Raw genomic sequence first — 19,658 nt, forward strand, 5'->3', positions numbered from 1 at the left:
ACATGGTGAAACCCTGTCTTGCCGGGCACGGTGGCTCACGCTTGTAATCCCAGCACTTTGGGAGGCCGAGGCGGGCGGATCACGAGGTCAGGAGATCAAGAACACGGTGAAACCCCGTCTCTACTAAAAATACAAAAAAAATTAGCCGGGCGTGGTGGCGGGCGCCTGTAGTCCCAGCTACTCGGAGAGGCTGAGGCAGGAGAATGGCGTGAACCCGGGAGGCGGAGCTTGCAGTGAGCCAAGATTGCGCCACTGCACTCCAGCCTGGGCAACAGAGCGAGACTCCGTCTCAAAAAAAAAAGAAACCCTGTCTCTACTAAAAATACAAAAATTAGCTGGGCATGGTAGCAGGTGCCTGTAATCCCAGGTACTGGGGAAAGCTGAGGCAGGAGAATCGCCTGAATCTGGAAGGCAGAGTTTGCAGTGAGATTGCACCATTGCATTCTAGCCTGGGTGACAAGAGGGAAACTCCGTCTCAAAAAGAAAAAAAAAAAGTGCCTTTTAGGCCGGACGTGGTGGCTCATGCCTGTAATCCCAGCACTTTGGGAGGCCAAGGCAGGCAGATCACTTAAGGTCAGGAGTTTGAGACCAACCTGGCCAACACGGCAAAACCCCGTTTCTACTAAAAATACAAAAATTAGCCTGGGTGTGGTGGTGCGTGCGTATAACCCCAGCTACTTGGGAGGCTGAGGCAGGAGAATTGCTTGAACCCGGGAGGCAGAGGTTGCAGTGAGCTGACATGGCCCCACTGCACTCCAGCCTGGGAGACACAGCGAGACTGTCTCCAAAAAAAAAAGTGCTTTTTGAAAATGTTGAGGTTGAAATGATGGGAACTAACATTCTTTAGATTTAGTGGGGAGCATAATAGCAAACACCTCCCCTTGGTTCGCACATGTACAGGAATGGGACCCAGTGGGGGCACAGCCATGGACTTCCCCGCTCCGGAATGTGTGGTGCCAAAGTGGGGCCAGGGCCCAGGCCCAGGAGGAGAGGGTGGTCCTCAGACACCCCGGGATGTCAACATACCCCCACCTGCCTTCTGGCACCTCCTCCTGGGTGCTGTGGTGAGTCAGCAGGCGTGGGGTGAGAGCCTGGTACGTTCTGGGAATAGGGCGCAGGGGCTGAGCATTCCTCCTTCATCCTTGACTTGGGTCATGCACCCCGTCTCCCCCAAACACAAACAAGCACTTCTCCAGTAAGGTGCCAGGACAGGTGTCCCTTCAGTCCCCTGGTTATGACCTCAAGTCCCACTTGGGCCCTGCAGCCCAGCCTGTCTTGTAACCCCTGCGTCCTCAAGACCACACCTGGAAGATTCTTGTTCCCTTTGAAGGAGAGTCATCTTTGTTGCTTCATCACTTGTAAGACATTTTGTAGGACATGGACAAGTTAAACAGAATGTGCTTTCCTCCCTCGGGTCTCACACGCTCCCACGTGTGAGAGCCTGTCCCATAGGCTCCCACGAGAATGCCACAGGAGCCGTGCACTGGGCAGGCTTCTCTGTAGAACCCCAGGGGCTTCAGCCCAGACCACAGCGTCTCGCCCTGAGCCTAGAGCAGGGAGTCCCGAACTCCTGCATTCGAAGACCACCTCCACAATTGTTATAACCAAAGGCCTCCTGTTCTGTTATTTCACTTAAATCAACATGCTATTTTGTTTTCACTCACTTCTGACTTTAGCCTCGTGGTGAGCCGTGTATCCATGCAGTCATGTTCACGTGCTAGTTACGTTTTTCTTCTTATACATGAAAATAAATGCGTAAGTGTTAGAAGCTCTTCTGTGTTGTGTGTAAGCTCTCACACAGGTAAACGCTGGCCTTTGGTAGTAGCCCTGGAAAGATGTTTGCTGGGCATCCGCTCGCTGTGGCGGGAGTGTCTGAAGAGTGCTGGGGCTCACTCAGCTCAGCAGACAGAGGGGCTCATTTCCTGCCTCATGCCCAGCACCAGAGACTGGGGCCGGCCAACTCACAGGTGTGCTTCTCCTGGACATAGGCCACCACTGATGGGTTTGGCTGCAGGGGCCTCAGTAGGGCTGCCAAATGCTTTAAGAATTAGCACTCATGCTGGGCGTGGTGGCCAATGCCTGTAATCCCAGCACTTTGGGAAGCTGAGGTGGGCGGGTCACTTGAGGCCAGGAGTTTCAGACCAGCCTGGCCAACATGGTGAAACACCGCCTCTACTAAAAATACAAAAATTTGCTGGGCATGGTGGTGCATGCCTCTAGTCCCAGCTACTTGGGAGGCTGAGGCAGGAGAATCTCTTGAACCTGGGAGGCAGAGGATGCAGTGAGCTGACATTACAACACCGCACTCCAGCCTGGGTGACAGACAGATTCAAAAAATTAAGAATCAACAGTCAGGCTGGGTGCAGTGCCAGCACTTTGGGAGGCCGAGATGGGTGGATGGCTTGAGCTCAGGAGTTTGAGACCAGCTGTGTCAACATGGCAAAACCCCATCTCTATGAAAAATGAGCCAGGCACGGTGGTGTGCACCTGTAGTCCCAGCTACCTGGGAGGCTGACGTAAGAGGATCGCCTGAGCCCAGGAGGTCGAGGCTGCAGTGAGCCATGATTGTGCCACTGCGCTCCAGCCTGGGTGACAGAGTGATACTCCATCTCAAAAATAAAAAAACCCACTCACCCCCAGGGCATGCTCCCTGCACAGAACCAGGCTGCTCTCCCTCTTCAAGCTTGCACACTGGCCCCTGGGCTCACTTGGTGAGCACAGGCCCAGAGAGAGTTGGTGGCCTGAAAGAGCACTGGCTTGGTGACAGGCCACCCAGATCTCAGACCTATCTCCGTACTCAATAGCGTGGACGAGTTGGTAATCCTCAGCCTTGATGTTCTCATCTGGAGCAATTTAAAAAAATTTTATTTATTGGCTGAGCCTGATGGCTCACACCTGTAATCCCAGCACTTTGGGAGGCCGAGGCAGGCGGATCACGAGGTCAGGAGTTCAAGACCAGCCTGGTCAACATGGTGAAACCCTGTCTCTACTAAAAATACAAAAATTAGCCAGGCAAGGTGGCAGGCGCCTGTTATCCCAGCTACTTGGGAGGCTGAGGTAGGAGAATCGGCTGAACCTGGGCGGCAGAGCTTGCAGTGAGCCGAGATTGCGCCACTGCACTCCAGCCTGGGTGATAGAGTAAGACTCCGTCTCAAAAAAAAAAATATATATATATATATACATATTTATTATAAAAATAGAGGCCGGGTGTGGTGGCTCATGCCTGTAATTTTAACACTTTGGGAGGCCAAGGCGGGCGGATCACGAGGTCAAGAGATCAAGACCATCCTGGCCAACATGGTGAAACCCCGACTCTACTAAAAATACAAAAAAATTAGCTGGGTGTGTTGGTGCGCACCTGTAATCCCAGGTACTCAGGAGGCTGAGGCAAGAGAATCGCTTAAACCTGAGAGGCGGAGGTTGCAGTGAGCCGAGATTGCGCCATAGCATTCCAGCCTGGTGACAGAGTGAGACTCAGTCTCAAAAAAAAAAAAAAAAAAATAGAGGCCGGGCACGGCGGCACATGCCTGTAATCCCAGCACTTTGGGAGGCCGAGGCGGGTAGATCGCCTGAGGTCAGGAGTTTGTGACCAGCCTGACTAACATGATGAAACCCCATCTCTACTAAATACAAAAAAGTTAGCCGGGCCTGGTGGCACATGCCTGTAATATGAGCTACTTGACAGGCTGGGACAGGAGAATCCCTTGTACTTGGGAGGTGGAGGTTGCAGTGAGCTGAGATTGCGCCATTGCACTCCAGCCTGGGCAACGAGAGCAAGACTCCATCTCAAAAAAATAAAAATAAAAAAATAAAAATAAATAAATAAATAAATAAATAAATAAATAAATAGAGATGGAGTCCCACTATGTTGCTCAGGCTGGTCTCAAACTCCTGGGCTCAAGCAATCCTCCCACCTTGGCTTCCCAAATAGCTGGGATTACAGGCGTGAGTCACCATGCCCAGCCAAGTTGGAACAGTTCTAATCTATCATGGAGGGTTGCTGTGATAGAAAGGGAAGTATCAGGCTGAGAGATTTCAGCTTAGCTCATGAGTCACTGGCTTCATCTTGTGAACCCTGAAATTCTCTAGCCATCACTCCCTCCATGGTCACGTTGATGCCTGTCAATCAGACCACCAGGAACACGCCTGCAGTCAACAAATTTGGGTTTATTATGCTTGCTGTGGCAAGGGAGGCCACACAGCGCGGGGAAGCCAGGGCATCTCCAAAAGCGGTGTTAGTGCCGGTATCGGATTTGGAGAAAGATTTAAGGAAGTGTGGGTTTGCTCTGGATGTGCTGTCAGAAAGCGGGGTGATTGTATGGTTCAGTGACTCGATCCCTTTATATCTACAGCTGTGATTGGGGGCGACGCAGCAGCAGCTGCAGGGGACATTCTCATTTGTGTGGGTGGCCCTGAGATGCGTGTTCAGGACAGCTGCTGAGTGGTGTTGCTTTTGACTTTAACCTTCTTAGGCCAGACGCGGTGGCTCACGCCTATAATCCCAGCACTTTGGGAGGCTGAGGAGGGCAGATCATCTGAGGTTGGGAGTTTGAGACCAGCCTGACCAACATGGAGAAATCCTGTCTCTACTAAAAATACAAAATTAGCCGGGTGTGGTAGCGCACGCCTGTAATCCCAGCTACTCGGGAGGCTGAGACAGGAGAATCGCTTGAACCTGGGAGGCAGAGGTTGCAGTGAGCCAAGATCACGCCACTACACTCCAGCCTGGGCAACAAGAGCGAAACTCCGTCTCAAAACAAAACAAAACAAAACAAACAACAACAAAAAAACATGTGTGTGTGTGTGTGTGTGTATGTGTATATGTGTGTATGTATATGTGTATATATGTATGTGTGTGTGTGTGTGTGTATATGTGTGTGTGTGTGTGTGTGTGTGTGTGTATAGCCTTGTAATTCCTCATGTCCTAGCATGCTTCTGTTTGAGTGTATTTGGAGGGGTGTTACCTGGATGAAATTCTAGGAGATGCCTCTGCCTTTCCGGCTGCCTGCGTAAAAATCATTCCATAAGGGGATGCTTCTAGGGAGCACTCAATAGTGTGTATTCACCTCCCCCACCACCACCCTCCCAACCAAACTTCATTCCTCTTTTCATCCTTTTCTCTGCTCTCACTTGGAGGGCGCCTGCCATGTGTAGGCACAATCAGAACACCCCAGGCAAAGATGATTTCCCTTCCCTCTGGGTACACTCACTGGCAGAGATAAAATATATTCTTTAGATTCAAAGAGATATTTGTGCACCCAGGTTCATAGCAGCATTACTCACAATAGCCAAAAGGGGGAAGGAACCAAGTGTCCATGAACGGAAGAACGGATGACAAGATGTGGTCTCTCCAGACAATGGAAGATTCTTCAACCTTAAAAAGGATGGCAGGCTGGGTGCAGTGGCTCACATCTGTAATCCCAGCACTTTGGGAGGCCGAGGCAGGTGGATCAGTTGAGGTCAGGAGTTCGAGACCAGCCTGGCCAAAATGGTGAAATCCCATCTCTACTAAAAATACAAAAATTAGCCATTAGCCAGCTGTGGTAGCACATGTCTGTAATCCCAGCTACTCAGGAGGCTGTGGCAGGAGAATCGCTTGAACCCAGGAGGTAAAGGTTGCAGTGAGCCGAGATCGTGCCATTACACTACAGCCTGGGTGACAGAGCGAGATCTCCATCTAAAAAAAAAAAAGGCCGCGCGTGGTGGCTCACGCCTGTAATCCCAGCACTTTGGGAGGCTGAGGCAGGCGGATCACGAGGTCAGGAGTTCAAGACCAGCCTGCCCAACATGGTAAAACCCCGTCTCTACTAAAAATACAAAAATTAGCCAGGCATGGTGGTGCACACCTGTAGTCCCAGCTACTGGGGAGGCTGAGGAAGAAGAATCATTTGAACCCAGGAGGCAGAGGTTGTGGTGAGCTGAGATCGTGCCACTGCACTCCAGCCTGGGCAACAAAGCGAGACTCCATCTCAAAAAAAAAAAAAAGGGTGGCATTCCGACACATGCCACAATGTGAATATACCTTGACAACATTGTGCTCAATGAAATATGCAGACACAAAAGGACAGACACTGTATGATTCCACTTATATGAGTATCTAGTCAGATTCATAAAGACAACGTAGAACAGAGGTTTCCAGGAACTGGGGGAAGATAGGAATGAGGAGCTTAGTGTTTCATGGGGGCAGAGTTTCAGTTTGGGAAGGAGAATAGCGTTCTGGAGGCCGGGCACTCACACCTGTAACCCTAGCACTTTGGGAGGCCAAGGCAGGCGAATCGCTGGGGCCCAGGAATTCAAGACCAGCCTGGGCAACATGGCAAAACCCTTACTCTACAAAAAATTAGCCAGGCATGGTGGCATGCGCCCGTAGTTCCAGCTACTCTAGTGGTTAAGGTAAGAGGGTCATCTGAGCCTGGGACGTCGAAGTCGCACTCCAGCCTGGGTGACAGAGACCGACCCTGTCAAAAAAAAAAAAAAAAAAAGCTGGCCAGAGTTCGAGACCAGCCTGGCCAACACGGTGAGACCTTGTCTCTCTAAAAATACAAAAATTAGCCAGGTGGGGGCCGGGCGCAGTGGCTCACGCCTGTAATCCCAGCTCTTTGGGAGGCCGAGGCGGGCGGATCACGAGGTCAGGAGATTGAGACCATCCTGGCTAATAGGGTGAAACCCTGTCTCCACTAAAAATACAAAAAATTAGCCGGGTGTGGTGGCGGGCGCCTGTAGTCCCAGCTACTCGGGAGGCTGAGGCAGGAGAATGGTCTGAACCCAGGAGGCAGAGCCTGTAGTGAGCTGAGATCGCAACACTGCACTCCAGCCTGGGTGACAGAGCGAGAGTCCATCTCAAAAATAAAATAGAATAAAATACTAGCCAGGTGGGGTGGCGGGCACCTGTAGTCCCAGCTACTTGGGAGGCTGACGTGGGAGAATCACTTGAACCCAGGAGGCAGAGGTTGTTGTGAGCCAAGATCGCACCACTGCGCTCCAGCCTGGGTGACAGTGTAAGACTCTGTCTTAAAAAAAAAAAAAATAGTTCTGGAGATGTATGGTGGTGATGGTTGCCCAACAGTGTGAATGTACTTAATGCCATGAAACTGTACGGTTAGTTGCGATGGTAAATTTTACATGTATTTTAGCACAATTAAAATATACGTATATAATACATCTATCTATGCATCTAAACCAGATGCTGCGAGACAGGAAGAGGAGCTGGTGAAGGCATGCAGTGCTGGAGAGGTCCTGAGGGGGACGGTCCCTGCCTAGGGTCCCCTGCACAGCCTGGGAAGGCTGGCCACTGCTGTCTGCAGATGAGCTGGTTGTCCCGGCTGTCCTGGACTCCTTAAAGGCAGGTGCGCACACAACCACTAGAGGGCAGCATGGGCCGGCGAACGGGGAGCCCAGGCATGAATGATTTCAGGGCTCACCCGGGTCCTCAACTTCTCCAAACTGCAAGAGGGGAAGGGTCATTCCGGCCCACCCACCACGCATGGTTGCAGTGAGGCTGAGAGGAGAGAACAGATTGCAAAATTAGAAAGTGTCCAGCCTGGGCCAGGCACGGTGGCTTACGCCTGTAATCCCAGCACTTTGGGAGGCAGAGGCCGGTGGATCACCTGGGGTCAGGAGTTCGAGATCAGCCTGACCAATATGGTGAGACTCTCGTCTCTACTAAAAATACAAAAATTAGCCGGGCATGGTGGCATGTGCCTGTAGTCCCAGATATTCAGGAGGCTGAGACAGGAGAATCGCCTGAACCCGGAAGGCGGAGGTTGCAGTGAGCCAAGATCATGCCACTGCACTCCAGCCTGGGCAAGAGAGCTAGACTCGCTCTCAGAAAAAGACTCTGTCTCAAAAAAAAAAAAAAAAGAGAGAGAGAGAGAGAAGGAGACCAGGGTGCAACTTTCTTCGGTTGTCCCAAATCCGGGTTCATCCCACACCAGCTGCCTCCACCATGCCGTAAGTTTGACCCCAGCGAGATCAAAGTCATATACCTGAGGTGCACTGGAGGTGAAGTCGGTGCCATTTCTGCGCTGGCCCCCAAGATCGGCCCCCTGGGTCTGTCTCCAAAAAAGGTTGGTGATAACATTGCCAAGACAACGGGTTACCGGAAGGGCCTGAGGATTACAGTGAAAATGACCATTCAGAACAGACAGGCCCAGATTGAGGTGGTGCATTCTGCCTCTACGCTGATCATCAAAGCCCTCAGGGAACCACTAAGAGACAGAAAGAAACAGAAAAACATTAAACACAGTGGGAATATCACTTTTAATGAGATCGTCAACATTGCTTGACACATGCGGCACCGATCTTTAGCCAGGGAACTCTCTGGAACCATTAAAGAGACCCTGGGGACTGCCCAGTCGGTGGGCTGTAATGTTGATGGCCGCTACCCTCATGAAATCATAGATGACATCAACAGTGGTGCTGTGGAATGCCCAGCCAGTTAAGAAGCAGAAAGGAAAATATTTCAATAAAAGGTCACTTGACAACCGGTGGAAAAAAAAGAAAAGAAAAAGAAAGAGTGTCCAGCCTGGGCAACGTGGAGAAACTCCATCTCTACTAAAAATAGAAAAATCAGGCGGGCGTGGTGGTGAGCACCTGTGGTCTCAGCTACTTGGGAAACTGAGTTGGGAGATTCACCTGAGCCTGGGATGCAGAGGTTGCAGTAAGCTGAGATCGCACCACGCCACTGCACTCCAGCCTGGGCCACAGAGCGAGACCGTGTCTCAAAAACAAAACAAAACAAAAAACTAGAAAGTGAGTGATATGGCTGTGGAATTGCTGCCTCTATCCTAGAGACATGCCCTTGTGGAGGGAGACCTATGTCAGGAGACTGAATCCTTCATTGGCTCAAACCCCCACCTGCTAGGAGGGGCCCACCTGGAAGTCCCCATGCTGCTACCCTGCAATTCCATACCTGGGAACCTGGGCACAGTAAGCACAGAATCAGAGCTGGGACAAAGGACAGCATGGTGCACTGGGGAGCCCTGAGCCTTTCCGATTGTCACCCTGTCCCCAGAGGCCCCTTTCCCGAGGGCACACCCAGGTGTGAACTTCACCCAGCACAGGTCACAGGCCAGCCCCTCTAGGGCAACCCAAGCCCCTCCCTACCCTGCTAGAGAGACAAATGGTGGAAACGGGGAATTGAATGGAGGGATGGGGAGAGGGGAGGAGGCTGAGCTGATAAGGAAGAATTGCAGGGACTGAGGACATTTTCCAAAAAATGTTCTCCTCACTTTAATGTACAGTTTATGTAACAAAATAATCTATGAAGTAGCAATTTTGACATTGCCAAAGAGGAGGAAGCTGCACATTAGAGAGCTGGTATAACCGCACAAGGCTGCACAGCAGAGACAGGATCAAAGCAGGTCCAGTGAAAACTCTATAGTCCTCCACTACAGACCCACTACAGAAATCCATATTCTAGAATGTTTCAGAACCCATCGTGTAACACAGGTGCCAATGTCCAACTGAAAAAATCTTTAATGTCTTGAACTCTGCATCTTTTTTTTTTTTTTTTTTTTTTTGAGACAGAGTCTCACTCTGTTGCCCAGGCTGGAGGGCAGTGGTGCAAATACAGCTCACTGCAGCTTTGATGATGTCCTGGGCTCAAGCAGTCCTCCTACCTCAGCCTCCCAAGTAGCTGGGACCCCAAGCATGCACCACCACACCTGACTAATTTTTTAAATTTTTTGTAAAGACAGGGTTTTACCATGTTGCTCAGGCTGGTTTGGAACTCTTGGCCTCAAGCAATCCTCCTGCCTTGGCCTCCCAAGTGCTGGGATTACAGGAGTGAGCCACCATGCCCAGCTAAGACCTGCATCTTTTTTTTTTTTTTTTTTTTTTTTTTTTAAGAGATGAGGTCTCTCTTATGTTGCCCAGGCTGGTCTTGAACTCCTGAGCTCAAGTGATCCTCCTGCTTTGGCCTCCCAAAGTGCTAGGATTCACGTGTGAGCCACCACCCCAGGCCAAGACCTGCATCTTAAGAGGGGGAGTTTAGACTGCAGGTCTCTTGCTTGCAAGTGAGATATAATTTTCCCAATCCATCCAGAAAGGTCCTTGTATCCTGTATGACTCATACTAATTCTCAGAGAGTGAGTATCAGATTAGAGAGACTCTGGAGTACACCCTGCTCATAACCTTCCTTCTGCAGAAAAAAATGTATGTGATTCAGTGGAAAATAATGCACTATCTACACCCAGCACACCCTTCCTGGTTATCAGATTCTAGCCTTTTATTGTCTTTGAGTGACTTTCCAGCTCTGTAAATTGTAGGTAAATGATATATTGCCCTGTCTAGTAGAGGTTCTCCCTCGCTCTCTTGTTGAAAAACCAGTTTTCATTTGCACATTCATTTCAATATTTCTGACCTATGAATGTGACTGTTCTTAGCTGTCCCCCCACCCCTTTTTTTTTGAGACAGAGTCTCGCTCTGTCACCCAGACTGGAGCAGAGCACAGTGGCATGATCTTGGCTCACTGCAAACTCCGCCTCCCGGGTTTAAGCGATTCTCCTGCCTCAGCCTCCCAAGTAGCTGGGATTACAGGCATGTGCCATGATGCCCAGCTAATTTTTGTATTTTTAGTAGAGACGGGGTTTCACCATGTTGGCCAGACTGGTCTTGAACTCCTGACCTCAGGCAATCCACCTGCCTCGGCCTTCCAAAGTGTTGGGATTACAGGCGTGAGCCACTGCGCCTGGCCCTTAGCTGCCCTTTTGGCTGGTTATAACATCACCTGGCTCCCTTATGAGTTAAATAAAATGGTTAATACCTATTCATTTTCTATCTGTGTGGGAGTCATGATTTTACCTTTTTTTGAAAATGAAAGTGACCTTGCAACACTTCCTTCATCAGGTGTCATCAGGTGTTTATGGCAGCTCCTTTAGGCCAGAGGAGGCAGTGGGGTCCCTTGCAGGGCATCCCATGAGGTGGAATTAAGAGCAGCTGGCCGGTGGCCTCTGTTCCCCAGAGCGATCTCTGAACGAGAAGGGAGGGGAGGGGAGGAGAAAGACAAGAGGGAGGGGTTCTGCCCAGTGGATGGGACAAGGTCTTAGCAAGACCTAGATTCTCGGGCTGGGTGAAGTGGCTCATGTCTATAATCCCAGCACTTTGGGAGCCGAGGCAGGAGAATCACTTGAGCCCAGGAGTTCTATTCCAGCCTGGGCAGCAGAGTGAGACCCCATCTCTACAAAAAAAAAAAAAAAAAAAACTAGACTCTCTCTCTGGTTAAGCTCCTAGCCAGTTATTTGACCTTGAGACACAATGTCTTTAAGTTTTGAGGGTGAGGAAGGGTGTCAAAAACTGACGTTTATTTTCTGAGCTCTTGTCTGTCTTGTTTGGGGTGAGGCTGGAGAGGTGGGATGATTGACTATGCTGAACAGGAAGCTAGGTTTCAGGAGTTAGGAAGCCTGCCTGGGATCAAGGCTCGTTGATGACGATACTGACAGTAATAACAACAGCAGCAACTACCATTTCGTGGGCATGCATATGCCCATATGTATTATCTCATTTAGTCCCCACCGCTGCCTAGAAGGAAGGAATGATCTATGATCCCATCGTTCACACAGGGAGACGAAGGCTCAAGGTCACACCACATAGATTCCGGCTCTATATTTAGCCAAGTCCTAAACCCTTTATTCCACTGCCTTAGCCTCCTAGATGTATGTGACAGGGCAATCCCTTGGCCACTGAATTACTTTTTTCCTCACCCGCAAAACAGAGAGAATTATTACCTTGATCATACACGTAAAGGAATGCAATGGCAGATGACCAAATGTCATGTGGTTTCCTGGATGGATTCTGGAAAGGAAGAAAGGACATTAATGGAAAATCTGGTGAAATCCCAATAAGGTCTAGAGTTTGGTGAGTCACGTTGTACCAATGTCAGTTTCCTAGTTTGGACAAATGTGCCATAGTTGAGTGAGATTTTTTTTTTTTTCTGAGACAGTGTCTCGCTCTGTCACCCAGGTTGGAGTGCAGTGGCGCGATCTCGGCTCAATGTAAGCTCCAACTCCCGGGTTCATGCCATTCTCCTGCCTCAGCCTCCTGAGTAGCTGGGACTTTAGGCGCCCGCCACGACGCCCGGCTAATATTTTGTATTTTTAGTAGAGATGAGGTTTCACTGTGTTAGCCAGGATGGTCTCCATCTCCTGACCTCATGATCTGCCTGCCTCGGCCTCCCAAAGTGCTGGGATTACACGCATGAGCCACCGCGCCCGGCTGTTGTTTGTTTTTTTTTTTTAGACAGAGTCTTGCTCTGTCACCAGGCTAGAGTGCAGTGGCGTGATCTTGGCTCACTGCAACCTCCGCCTCCCAGGTTCAAGCAATTCCCCTACCTCAGCCTCCCAGGTAGCTGCGACTACAGTCACACACCACCACGCCTGGCTAATTTTTTGTATTTTAGTAGAGACGGGATTTCACCATGTTGGTCAGGATGGTCTTGATCTCCTGACCTCGTGATCCGCCCACCTCGGCCTCCCAAAGTGCTGGGATTACAGGTGTGAGCCTCCATGCCCAGCCTCAGTAAATCTAAAGTTATTTTGAAATCAAAAGTTTCTTATCTAACAAACTAACGGGATAAAGGGGAAAGCCTTTGAGCCTGAGCTCCTGGATGCCCTGCCTCTCACTGATGATGTAAGAACAAGGGGGTGACAGGAGGCCATCACACACTCTTCTGCTAACAGGAAAGTTGGGCTGAGAGGGGAGTCGTGTCTGGACAAGGGGGAGGGGCCCACTGACTGAGAAGAAGGCAGAGAAGAGGAGTGGGGGACCTGACCCAATTTCTATAGCATGTGGGAGACAAGTGCGAAGTAGGAAGGGGATGGTGAGGGGTCTCAGAAAATCAGAGTGACCTTCCCCTAGTATGAGTGGTAATTTTTTTCCTTCCCACCTTCATCCTCCTCCTCACAGAGGTGATCAGATGTTTGCAGGTGCCTGCCTGTGTTTACAAGTAGGTCTTGGAAGATAAGACAGTCAGTGGGAGGGGTGGGAAAGCCCTGTTTTGGCAGTCAGGACACCCAGGGCTTGGCCACTAACCAGCTGTGTGAGCTTGGCCAGTCTCACACCCTCTCTGGGTTATAGATTCCTGAGGAATCCATAAACACAGCAAGGATTCCTCAAGAAAACACAATACGGGCCGGGCACGGTGGCTCACGCCTGTAATCCCAGCACTTTGGGAGGCCGAGGCAGGTGGATCACCTAAGGTCTAGAGTTTGAGACCAGACTGGCCAACATGGTGAAACCCCATCTCTACTAAAAACACAAAAAATTAGGCCGGGCGCGGTGGCTCATGCCTGTAATCCCAGCACTTTAGGAGGCCGAGGCAGGCAGATCACCTGAGGTCAGGAGTTCAAGACCAGCCTGACCAACATGGACAAACCCCATCTCTACTAAAAATACAAAATTAGCCGGGGTGGTGGCGCATGCCTGTACTCCCAGCTACTCGGGAGGCTGAGGCAGGAGAATCACTTGAACCCGGGAGGCGGAGATTGTGGTGAGCCGAGATTGTGCCATTGCACTCTAGCCTGTGCAACAAGAGCGAAACTCTGTCTTAAAAAAAAAAAAAAAATTATGGCCAGGTGCGGTGGCTCATGCCTGTAATCCTAGCACTTTGGGAGGCTGAGGAGGGTGGATCACCTGAGGTCAGGAGTTCGAGATCAGCCTGACCAACATGGAGAAACCCCGTCTCTACTAAAAATACAAAATTAGCCGGGCATGGTGGCTCATGCCTGTAATCCCAGCTACTCAGGAAGCTGAGGCAGGAGAATCGCTTGAACCTGGGAGGCGGAGGTTGCGGTAAGCTGAGATTGTGCCACTGCACTCCAGCCTGGGCAACAAAAGCAAAACTCTGTCTCAAACAAACAAACAAACAAACAAAAAACACAATATGACCCAGGAATCCTGAACTGGTCCTTTACAGTTAGCAGGATCCCAAACTTCAGACCACAGGGAGGGACTAGCTGAAGCAGGAGAGAAACCCATGAGGGGTTACCCTGAGGGCCCAATCAGAAGACAGATGGGGGGTCAGGGAGGGTTAAGAATGCTCTCTGGGGCCTGTGAGTCATGGGCCTGGCAGCTTGGGGCTTCCCAGGACTGCTCAGATGGGCTGTGGCATGCAGGGAGCTCAGCCAGAACCTCCCTTGCAAATCTGCACCCTTTCCCCCAGCACCCCCCACCTTCCAGCACTCCTCTGACCAGCAACCCCTCCTTGGCAGGGTAGAACTCCCAATGGCCCACCCTGAGATGGCTTCAGATCAAGTCCCATGGGCAGAAAGCAAACAATGGCTCCACTCCAGTGTGCCTAGAGATCCCACTTCATTCATTCATTTGTTCATTCATTCATTCACTCATTAATAAAATACTCATTGACCCCTCCCATCTGCCAGTCACTGCCCTTGGCACAGAGCTCAGTTTAATGGAAAAAGGAGAAAAGAGAACAGTCCGTGCTGGGGAGGCACAGCCAGGAGTCCAGGAGGGCAGGCCACGGAGAAAGTGATGTCAGAGCTGGGCCTAAAGGGTGTGCAGGGGTCAGCCAGGCGAGGCTCTGGGACGAGAGCTATCCAGGCGCTTGCTCTCTGAGCTGGGCACAGCTGAATGTGGCTGAGCATGTGGGAAGTGGCAGGATGAGGGCCAGCCTCAGGCAGGAACCAAAGCAGCAAGGCTTCCTAGACTCTGTGCCGGGGTTGGGGCTTTTTCCCACGGGGGCAACGGTGAGAAGGAAGAACCCCAAGCCGGTAGAACCCCAAGCCGGTAGGGCAGATGAACTTGCCATCGAGTCCAACTGCCCATAACCACCACCACAGAGGTGGTGGCTGGGGCCCAAAGAGGGTGTGAGACCGGCCGAGCTCACACAGCTGGTTAGTGGCCAAGCCCTGGGTGTCCTGACTGCCAAAACAGGGCTTTCCCACCCCTCCCACTGCCTGTCTTATCTTCCAAGACCTACTTGTAAACACAGGCAGGCACCTGCAAACATCTGATCACCTCTACGTGGAGGAGGATGAAGGTGGAGGAATGAAGGCGTGCAGGTGAATCAGGTCAGTGTTGCTCATAGGCTGACCCAGTGCAGATGGTCCTGTCAGTGGCAAGGAGGGCGGGATTCTGCACGGGTGAGAGCACTTGCCCTAGGGGGATGCAGTGAGTCACTGGGTGCAAAGTTCACACTCCTCCGTCCTCCCGGCTTTGATCTCAGGTCCCTGGAGGGAGGTGTGGCCTGGATTCCTGGAGGCGGGGCCATCTCCTCTCCCTGCCCTGCCCTGTGGGTCCAGACTGGGATGCCAGCTGTCTCCACTCCTCTCTGAACTCCAACACACACGTTTTCAAGGCCCTAGTAAGTTTCCATGTTGGCCCCACTGGCGGGGTCAGACTTGACCTATCACCTAGGACATTTGCTGCAGGAAGTTGGAAGCTTCCCCCTCCTGCTGAGCTCAGCCATGCGTTTTACTGCCTGGTGCCACGTTCTGTTCCCTCCTGTCTCTGGGAGGATGATCAGATCTGGCAGAGAGCCCATGCCTGCCCAACCAGTGGAACGAAATAAATGACCGCAGGGTGGGACTCCACGGACACCAAGACACCAGGGAACTCTTGGACTGAGGACCAGAGGAAATAACCCCAGTAGCTGCCCCTGAGCAAGGACCTACTACTAATGCTGCCAACAGCCCCAGGAGACAGAAATATTATCACCCTTATTTTATAGAGAGGAGAAAAGAGGGGTGCAAGGGTCATGGGGACAGTGAATGATCCTTACATCCGCTAAGGGCCCTCTTGGGTTTTGTGTCATGAGTTGAAAGGGAAGCAGCTGGCAAGGTGGTGTGACATTTAGCTGCCCAAGTGCAGGTGCAGATGCGGCGGAGGTGGAGCAGTGGGACTGACCAGTGTTGGGGTTTTGTCAGGACCGCAGGAGGGGGTGGGGGTGGGGCCTGACCATGAACTGTAGGCTGGGCAGGGAGGACACAGAGGGCAGGCAGGCTGAGGGACATGGGAAGGGGGCAGGATCCATGGACTGCTGGAGCCAGGGCACTGGAGGAAAGAAATGAGGTGAGGTCAGAGAGGTGAGTCAATAGATATTACAGAGGAGGGGCAGTCACTGGTCACGGGGGACAGATACTGGGGTGGCACTGCTCCTAGGGTGTAAACCCTTGGCACATAGCCTGCACAGAACAGGCCCTCAGAGAGTATTTGTGGAATGAATGAGTGGCTACTTGTGGGCAGTCTGGGGTTGGGTGACTCAGGATATTTTACTTTCTTCTCTCTAGCTTTTTTTTTTTTTGAGATGGAGTCTCACTCTGTTGCCCAGGCTGGAATGCAGTGGAGTGATCTTGGCCCACTGCAACTTCTGCCTCCCAGGCTCAAGCGATTCTCCTGACTCAGCCTCCCGAGTAGCTGTGATTACAGTCACCCACCACTATTCCCACTAATTTTTGTATTTTTAGTAAAGATGGGGTTTCATCGTGTTGGCCAGGTTGGTCTCAAACTCCTGACCTCAGGTGATCTGCCCACCTCAGCCTCCCAAAGTGCTGGGATTACAGGTGTGAGCCACCGTGCCTGGTGGCCTGCTTTTTTTTTTTTTTTTAATAACAGCTTTATTGAGATATAATTCACACATACAAAATTCACCCTTTTAAAGCTTTTTTTTTTTTTTTTTTGAGACAGGGTCTCATTCTGTCACACAGGCTGGAGTGCAATGGTGCGATCATGGCTCACTGCAGCCTTGACCTTCTGGGCTCAAGCGATCCTCCAGCCTCAGCCTCTTGACTAGGCTGGACCATAGGCGCACACCATCTTGCCTGGCTAATTTTTTATTTTTTTATTTTTATTTTTGTAGAGACAGGGTCTCACTGTGTTGCTCAGGCTGGTCTTGCACTCCTGGGCTCAAGTGATTCTCCGGCCTCAGCCTCCCAAAGTGCTGGGATTACAGGTGTGAGCCACTGTGCCCAACTCTGATTTTTTTACAGTAAGCACATGATAAAGGAGGAGACCACCCCTCATATTGTCTTATGCCCAATTTCTGTCTCCAAAGAAAGAAGTAGTAAAAACTAAAAGGCATAAATGGAATCCACAGGCAGATAGCCCAGCACTGCGCCCTGGGCCTGGAGTTAAAAATCAGCCCCTGACCTAACTGCTTGTGTTATCTATAGATTTCAGACACTGTATGGAAAAGCATCGTGAAAATCCCTGTCCTGTTCCTTTCCGTTCTGATTATCGGTGCATGCAGCCCCCAGTCACGTACCCCCTGCTTGCTCAATCGATCACGACCCTCTCCCGTGGACCCCCTTAGAGTTGTAAGCCCTTAAAAGGGACAGGAATTGCTCACTCGGGGAGCTTGGTTTTTGGAGACGTGAGTCCGCCAATGCTCCCAGCTGAATAAGGCCCTTTCCTTCTACAACTCGGTGTCTGAGGGGTTCTTGTCTGCGGCTCATCCTGCTACAATGATACTTTTCTAATATGAACCCATATATGTTTCTAAAATTCATTTTTCTAAAAAGATAGGTTGAATCCATAAGATAAAAAAATAATGGACCAAAACTTAGAGAAAAGATAACTACTGGCTGGGACCCAGGACTGTGGCCAGCCCTGGGCTGATTTGTGGTTTGAGCAAACCACTGCCCTTCCCAGAGCCTCGCCTGTGAGATGGGGGTGGGCAGAAGTGGGCAGGGCAGCAGCTAAGGATTGAGCTGAACTGATGACCTCTCAGGCTCTTCCCAGCCTTAACAGCTCAAGATTTTGAGGCAATCTGGATTCCCACACCTGGTGAGAGAAGCAAATTAAGGAAATGACCTGGTCTTTGGAGTTCTCTTCCCTAAGAGGATAAACACCACAATGGGTGACAGTTCAGGCAACAAGGCCAAATTCAACCCAGAAGAATGTTTTAGGTCACACCGTCTCTTATCAATCCCTAATTGAACTGAAGGTATTTAACACTTTATCTGCCTTTTTTTTTTTTTTTTTTTTTTTTGAGATGGAGTCTTGCTCTTGTTGCCTAGGTTGGAGTGCACTGGCACAATCTTGGCTCACTGCAACCTCTGCCTCCCAGGTTCCAGCGATTCTCCTGCCTCAGCCTCCCGAGTAGCTGGGATTACACGCTCCCACCACTGCGCCCGGCTAATTTTTGTATTATTATTATTATTATTATTTTGGTAGAGACGGGGTTTCTCCATGTTGGCCAGGCTGGTCTTGAACTCCGGACCTTGTGATCCTCCTGCCTCAGCCTCCCAAAGTGCCACGATTACAGGCATGAGCCACCGTGCCCGGCCTTATCTGCCATTTTTTATCTTCCATTCTAAACCAGTCCTTCTCAAACTGAAATGTGCATACAAATCACCTGTGAATCTTGTTAATATGCAAATGCTCAATCAATAGGTCTGAGGTGAGACCTGAAATTCTACAATTCTAACAACCTCCCAGGGGATGTCAGTGCTGCTGGTCTCCAGACCACTATTTAAATATCAAGGTTCAGCTGGGCATAGTGGCTCACGCCTGTAATCCCAACATTTTGGGTGACCAAGGCGCGAGGATTATTTGAGCCCAGGAATTCCAGACCGGCCTGGGCAACATCAGTGAGACTTTGTCTCTACAAAAAATACGAAAATTAGCCAGGTACAGTGGCATGTACCTGTGGTCTCAGCTACTCAGGAGGTGGGAGGATCCCCTGAGCCTAAGAGTTCGAGGCTGCAGTGAGCTGTGATCGCATCACTGCTCTCCAGTCTGGGCTACAGGGTAAGACCCTGCCTCAAAAGAAAAAAAAAAAAAGTGACAAAGCAGCATCCCTTTGTCACACAGAAAACCTGGAAACTCCATTGTACTTCATGGAATTGCTAAAAGATGACACCAGACCATATAGGCTGCCTTCCTATTAATTTTTTGTTTTTTTTTTTTTTTTTTTGAGATGAAGTATCACTCTGCCACCCAGGCTGGAGTGCAGTGGCTCAATCTTGGCTCACTGCAACCTCACCGCCTCCCAGGTCTAATCAATTCTCCTGCCTCAGCCTCCCGAGTAGCTGGGACCACAGGCACGTGCCACTATGCCTGGATAATTTTTGTACTTTTAGTAGAAATGGGTTATTGGCCAGGCTGATCTTGAACTCCTGACCTCAGGTGACCCACCCGCCTCGGCCTCCCAAAGTGTTGGGATTACAGGCGTGAGCCACTGAGCCTAGGCTCTATTAACCTGTCTGTCACCTGTCATTTCCCTCTTGTCTTTAGTACTTGCTTGTTGTCTATCGTCTGTCCCCTCCACCGCAATGAAAATCCTTTGAAGGCAAGGGCACTGCTGGGTCCCTAGCTTCTGAGCACACATTTAAGGGCTAACTAAATATTTGTTTGATGAATGAACCTCAACATTTTGAGGTAGTAAGTAAAAAAGCAAGTGACAGAATGGTATGCAGGTTTTTTTTTTTTTTTTTTTTTTTTTTTAGGAGTCTTGCTCTGTCACCCAGGCTGGAGTGCAGTGGTGTGATCTCGGCTCACTGCAACTTCCACCTCCCAGATTCAAGTGATTCTCCCGCCTCAGCCTCCCGAGTAGCCAGGATTACAGGCGTGTGCCACCACGCCTGGCTAATTTTTGTATTTTTAGTAGAGATGGAGTTTTGCCATGTTGGCCAGGCTGGTCTTAAACTCCCAACCTCAAACAATCTGCCCACCTTGGCCTCCCAAATTGCTGGGATTACAGG

The 19,658-nt window shown here is 50.5% G+C and overlaps 1 pseudogene; it reads left to right on the forward strand.

Annotated features, from left to right (window-relative positions):
- Positions 1-902: 902 nt before the first annotated feature.
- The window catches only part of LOC101178197, a 41,570-nt pseudogene continuing 22,814 nt past the window's right edge, over positions 903-19,658 (forward strand).

The sequence above is a fragment of the Nomascus leucogenys genome, chromosome 24 (assembly GCF_006542625.1).
Source record: "Nomascus leucogenys isolate Asia chromosome 24, Asia_NLE_v1, whole genome shotgun sequence".
NCBI classification, from domain to species: domain Eukaryota; kingdom Metazoa; phylum Chordata; class Mammalia; order Primates; family Hylobatidae; genus Nomascus; species Nomascus leucogenys.